The sequence below is a fragment of the Triticum dicoccoides genome, chromosome 3B, assembly GCF_002162155.2.
Source record: "Triticum dicoccoides isolate Atlit2015 ecotype Zavitan chromosome 3B, WEW_v2.0, whole genome shotgun sequence".
Lineage (NCBI taxonomy): Eukaryota > Viridiplantae > Streptophyta > Magnoliopsida > Poales > Poaceae > Triticum > Triticum dicoccoides.
Window position 1 is genome coordinate 302,986,280 of NC_041385.1, and position 7,044 is coordinate 302,993,323.

A 7,044-nucleotide genomic window follows, 5' to 3' on the forward strand; every position below is an offset into this window, starting at 1 on the left:
CCTATTGCAGACGGGCGGGGGCATGACGAACATGGCGAGAGCGACGACAAGTTGCGTGCGATGTCAGGCTCGTGGGGGGTTATGAGGATAGGGCGAGTTGGGTGATGTTGCCACGGGAGAACACCGAGAACTAGTAATTATAGGTGGGAGGTAGGTGAACCAACGTGTCATGGGAAACATGACGGTCATCGTGGTCATCAGAATTCAATGCACAAGTAGGCATGGCTTAGCGTGCCATCTTGCCATGGAAAACTAGAAAAACTGAAAATATGACTGTGTCGTCCCATCCCGTCCCAACAGTGATGTGTCCCGTCCGTGCTGGGTCTCCCATCGGCATGTGATGTCTACTACGCAACCTTCTTCTCGTAGACTCGTGTTGGGCCTCCAAGTGCAGAGTTTTCTAGGACAGTAGGAAATTTCCCTCAAGTGGATGACCTAAGGTCTATCAATGCATGGGAGGCGTAGGATGAAGATGGTCTCTCTCAAACAACCCTGCAACCAAATAACAAAGCGTCTCTTGTGTCCCCAACACATCCAATACAATGGTAAATTGTATAGGTGCACTAGTTCCGTGAAGATATGGTTATACAAGTGCAATATGGATTGTAGATATAGGTTTTTGTAATATGAAAATATAAAAACAGCAAGATAGCGAGAAACCAAATTGAGCAAAAACGGTAATGCAATGCTTAGAAACAAGGCCTAGGGTTCATACTTTCACTAGTGCAAGTTCTCTCAACAATGATAACATAATTAGATCATATAACAATCCCTCAACATGCAACAGAGAGTCACCCCAGAGTCACTAATAGCGGAGAACAAACGAAGAGATTATTGTAGGGTATGAAACCACCTCAAAGTTATTCTTTATGATCAATCTATTGGGCTATTTCTATAAATGTCACAAACAACCCTAGAGTTCGTACTAAAATAACACCTTAAGACACACATGAACCAAAAGCCTAATGTCACCTAGATACTCCAAGGTCACCTCAAGTATCCGTAGGTTTGATTATACGATATGCATCACACAATCTCAGATTCATCTATTCAAACCAACACAAAGAACTTCAAAGAGTGCCCTAAAGTTTCTATCAGAGAGTCAAGAAGAAAACGTGTGCCAACCCCTATGCATAAGTTCACAAGGTCACATAACCCGCAAGTTGATCACCAAAACATACATCCAGTGGATCACGTGAATATCCCATTGTCACCATCGATAAGCACATGCAATATATACATCAAGTCTTCTCAAATCCTTAAGACTCAATCCAATAAGATAACTTCAAAGGGAAAACTCAATCCATTACAAGAAGGTACGGGGGAGAAGCATCATAAGATCCAACTATAATAGCAAAGCTCGCGTTACATCAAGATCGTGCCGAATCAAGAACACGAGAGAGAGAGAGAGAGAGATGAAAGACATACGTACTGGTACATACCCTTAGCCCTGATGGTGAACTACTCCCTCCTCGTCATGGAGAGCGCCGCGATGATGATGATGGGCACGGGTGATTGATTCCCTTCCAGCAGGCTGCCGGAACAGGGTCCCGATAGGTTTTTCATGGCAACAGAGGCTTGCGGCGGCAGAATTCGCTATCTTGGTTCTGTTCTATAAGTTTGGGGATATATAAGAGGTGTTGGCGTCGGGAACAAGTCCGGGGGGTCCACGAGGCAGCCACGAGGTAGGGGGCGCACCTGGGGGTAGGTTGCACCCTCCACTCTTGTGGTGGCCTCGGGACTCTTCTCGTCCATCTCTGATGCTCCATGAGCTTCTTCTGGTCCAAAAATAATCTCCGTAAATTTTCAGGTCAATTGGACTCCATTTGATATTCCTTTTCCGCGAAACTCAAAAACAAGGAAAAAATGGAAACTGGCACTGGGCTCTAGGTTAATATGTTAGTCCCAAAAATCATATAAAATAGCATATAAATGCATATAAAACATCCAAAACAGATAATATAATAGCATGGAACAATAAAAAATTATAGATACCTTGGAGACGTATCAGCATGACGGTCAAACGAGTGCGCTCGATTCATCCAGATGAGGTACGCGCATGATCCGCTGGTTTTTCTCCTAGGATCGAATCGGTCGGATAGTGTATGTGTAGGTTCACAATAGCCGATGAATATTCACCGGGAGATAAGGCTTTTGCGAACGTTTTTGCTGGCAGTTTCTTGAGATTCGCATGGCATTTTCTTCAGAACAACATTCAGTTTCTTCAGAGGTAGGCATTTTATTCAAAAAACTGCCACCTTCGAATCTTGCATCGCAACTGAAACTGCGAGGAGCGTATTAGTAGGCTAGCTGGTGATCGATCAATAACTTGTAAACACTAATCGAACAGAAATAAGGAACTGCTATTAACTTGTAAACACTGTGAACACAAAAATAAGGATCAAGCTATCCACAGTAGTAAGAGCGATCCATTCGAAATGTTCACATGAGACTCACAGGCCTGGCGTTGTAATATGTTCACATTAGTAGCCCAAATTCACAACCAACTAGTATGATTCCCATAAATAAGATCAACATGTTAATGCATCTCAATGATTCACAGATCATATACAAAGATCTAGACAAAATTTGTTCTTCCTACTAACATGGATGCTTCTCTAGGCCAACATGTAGTACAGAGTGAAAGAATTTTTTTTGAAGTCCACAATTCCTCTTGCAAACGTAAGTGGTTTCACCAATAGCTGGAACCATGAGAATGAACCACACATGATGGAGGAACATCCACTGCACTATGATTTTCGGAATACAACCTTAGGCAAAATGATGCCCATTGTATAATCAGACCAAATCAATGAAGCACGTAGTGTTAGCCAGTAAATAGTATAGTACTACTTTAGTGCAGTCCATGAACTGACTATCCAATCTTTCTATATCTGTTTTCAAATGGCACTACATGCAGTGACTATACTATTCTCTTGTGCAGTTCCACCAAAATTGTGGTCACTTTGTTTTTTTGCCAAATAGCAATGGGCAGACATTTGTCTGCACAAATATCAAGCTAGTAAACATATACCCCACCTCGTATTTTCGGTTGAAACACATCTCTTCCGCTTAGCATCTACTCCCTCTGTTCCTAAATATAAGTCTTTGTAGAGGTTTCACTAGGTGGACTACATACGGAGCAAAATGAATGAACCTAAACTTAAAATGCATCTATATCCATCCGTATGCAGTTTATAGTGGAATCTCTACAAAGACTTACATTTAGGAACGGAGGGAGTATCATGTTTGCAGTGGACATTGTGATACTGGCATGTTTTGCCCTGGACAATTTCATACTGAATTGATTTGCTGGTACAGAGCAGAAATATAGCGCCTATTCTGCATCAGACAAAGGATATCCATGTTCGCAGTGATGGAAGAGGTGAAATTGATAGAACCGAAATTGAGCATCCAATCATTGAATCATGTCCTGCACCTCCAATGTAGGTCCACCCTGCCAATAGACTCACATGCAAACCACTAATATTACTATCTAATGACAGTACAAAAAGAGTAGCAAGATAGTAGCAAACCATGTACCTTCGTAATGAATAGCTCATAGTGCCACCAATTGGATATGGCGGTTTGGAAGAAAACATGCTCCTAATGTTGAACCATTTGGACTTTTTGTGAAGTTCGACTAAAATTGAGCATCCCTGTCTACACAGATATTGTAAGTGTGATTACTATAAAAGTGGCACTAGTTGAAGCATAGACTCACAAATATAAACATTCCAATTTCTTAATGCAAAAAGCTAGCAAGACTGTTTCGAACCACCTATTTGATGGAATAAATAAGGCAACAACGGCTGATGTCAAGAAGGCATACATAGTATTCTCTGAAAAACTGAACCATTCCCAAACTTTCCTCTTCTTTTAAGTGTATTTTGTGCAGCTCAACTCAAATAAAATGCCATCACCGCCTTGATAATTCAGTGGCACTATGCAAAAAGAAATGACTTACCATTACATCATGATGTCAGATATGCATCCATGTTGCATGTCCTTTTCTTGCCCAGTAGATCTGTGACCACCGGTGAGGAGGGAGAGAGAGGGGCACCGCCGTCTTTTTTAGATCTGGAGAGAGGGTGATAGTGTGAGAAGCAAGTGGGCATCCGTTAGCAAGCAAGCGCTGAAGCTCCAACCTATATATCTTTTTTGATACTAGTACTAGAGGTGGAGTAGTGGTAGAGTAGTTTATATTTTCTTTGCATATAGTACCAGTTAGTCGTGCTTCAAAACCGAATGACACGCCATTAAAAAAATAAAATTGAGAAATAATGCGGCACCTCGGGTCAACGCGGCCAGATCGCATTTTGCATGAGAAATGACACACCATGTTTCGTTGACATGTGGTCCCGTTCTAACATGTCAGTGAGACGACGACGAGTCCTTTTGTACAATTTCCGAACGGACGTCTATGTAAGTCGGCGTGCCACTTCCTGTACCGTGGCAACCATCCACCGCCTCTTTGCCTTTCACTCTTGATTTGGAACTGCTGTCGGACGCTCTTCCTCCCTCCATTTGCCTTCACCCTTCCTTTTGCCATTGTTCGATCGTCTTCTCCATGAAGGGAGCAGACCAGAAATGACCCTGTTATTCTTGCTCCAATCGAAAAGATGACGTGGTGGAGGAACTCATTGATCGTTGCGACGTCATCACCTCGGCTAGCATGGTAGGTTCATTCAACACCATTCTCGACTCAATTATAAACTCATTACAAAGAACCCAAGGGTCCAAGAGCGGTTTGATCTCCACTATCTTCTTCGCCATGACCCTGCTCACTGGCGCGCGGACGATGGAAGCGTCACCTTGTACAAATTGATGTCGCTTGATAATGATACATGTGATGTTAAGCTGCAATCGCTTAAGGGTAAGGGTTGGGCAAGTGCAAATGGAGGTTGGGTTGTTTATATTTGGTAAAACTGTGAGTGGGAACTTGTGAATGTGTAGACTCATCACCGGCTTCCACTTCAAAAAATCTCAGGGTGCCTTTAGGTTGAGCACACACATGATCTACGAACGTTCAAATATGATCATGGGGACTGTCGTCTACTTAATTGTAACGCCCTGGATCCAATGCGCCAGGTGTCTGCCAGTTATTCGCCGTTGTTGCCATGTCATGTTCTTGCGTGTTGCATCTTGCCATGTCATCATGTGCATTGCATACTCATGTTTTCAAAACTTGCATCCTACCAGTCTTCCAGCTCCTTCCGTTGTCCGCTTCGAGCCCAGACACACTTGCACGCGCCTGCAGCCCGTCCGATATATTATTTTATAAGTGACTGGAAAGTATTCTCGGAATGAGATGAAACTTGGCGAGTGGTCTTATTATAGTGTAGATAGAGCACCTGTCAAGTTTCGTCGCATTCGGAGCTCGGTTGATAGCCCAACCGTTAAACATATAGCGGCATATAGTCAGTCTAACGTCGGACGTTTTCGGTCTCCGGAAACAGTCGCCGGGCCTCTCTCTTCTCTCCCACAGCCCAAGTCCAGCCCACTAACCCCTTCCTCTGCCCGGAACCGCATGATCGCGATCGTACAGCCCGAAAACCCCTCATGACCCCTCAAACGCTAACCTTGCCCATATAAGGAAGGCTAGTCCTTCCTAATCTAGAACCTACCCCCATCCTCCTCATTTTCCGTGCCACCAAACCCGCAGCCACCACCTCCACCTACCAGCCGCTGCCACCCTCCTCGGATCTACCGCCGGCCAGCCTCCCTCCGCCACTTGGCGCGCCCTTAGTGGCCAGCCGCCGTCGTGCCGTCGTCCTGCAGCCAACCAGGGGCCGCCACGCACCTCCTAGCCTCCTAGCTCCGCCCAGGGCCCAGACGGCCCATCCGAGGCCTGCCCCGGGCTAGATCCGGGCCGTGCGCTGCCCGCGCCCTGGCCCGTGAGCGCGGCTGTTCGCCCGCACCTTCGCTTCACCACCGTCCCTCGCTGGCGCTGCTCCGCCGCCCGCGCCTCCCCGTGCGCCGCCTGCCTCTCGCCGCCATGCGCCGTGACCCTACCCCGTCGCCGAAGCCGACCGTCACCGCCGCACGCCGCGCGTCGCCTTGTCGCCCGCGCCCGCCGTCCGAGCCACGCCAGGAAACGCGCCGCCCATGTATCCCCGCGCCTCCTCGCCGCGGATCCGGCCTTGCCTGCGCCGGATCCGACCTCCCCCTCATCCCCGGCGTCTTCTCCAACCTCCTCCGCAGCCGCACCTCTCCGGAAAAGCCCCCCCTAGCCGGAGTTGACCTTAGTTTTGTCGGCATTCTGGGAACAGGGGTCCCTAGACTTGCCTGCCTGCGGCCTGTGGCGTGGCTCAAAGGGGGCCCAGCACGGCCCATCTTCATCAACCTCGGCGCAAGAAGTAGTCGACTCCCCCTGCGCCACTCCAAGTGCGGCCCGCAAGGCATCACCCCGCCGCGTCGCTTCCTCCAACTTGGTCCTTAAGGCGGTGGTCCTACCTTCAACCTCGGTCTGGATCAACGCTAGCCTCTCCTCGAACTCGCGCTCGAGGTTCGAGCGCGCCGTTGCCACCCGACGTCCGACCTCCTCCAAGACGCGGGTTTCCCGCACAGCGACATCATTCTCCTCTCGTGTCACCAAACGCTCCCTTGTCTCCAGGCTTTCGTACTCAAGTGCGCGTTCGGTAGCCTCCAACGTCAGCGCTTCCTCACACTTCTGCAGGTCCGCTGGGTCACCGGAAGTCACCTTCATCGACGCGAGGGCCGCCTCGCACAGCTCCACCTGCTCCTCCAGTGAGCGGCACCGGGCCAGGAGTTCCCGTGCCCGCTCTTCCGTCGACTCTCGCCGCTGGTCAGCTCCTCGAGCCTCCTCGACGTCCTGGGAACGGGCCACCCGAGAGGCCGCCAGCGACGTCTTGGCCTCCTCATCGTCAAGATCGCATTGGCGGCGCGCGAGGGCGACTGCCGCCTCCAGCTCGCGCCTCTTCGGGACCAAGCGCAGGCCCTCGGCCTCAAGGCGCGCGTCTTCGTCAGCAAGCTCCTCACCAAGCAGGCTCACCGCGTCAGCCGCCCTTCGAAGGAACCCTT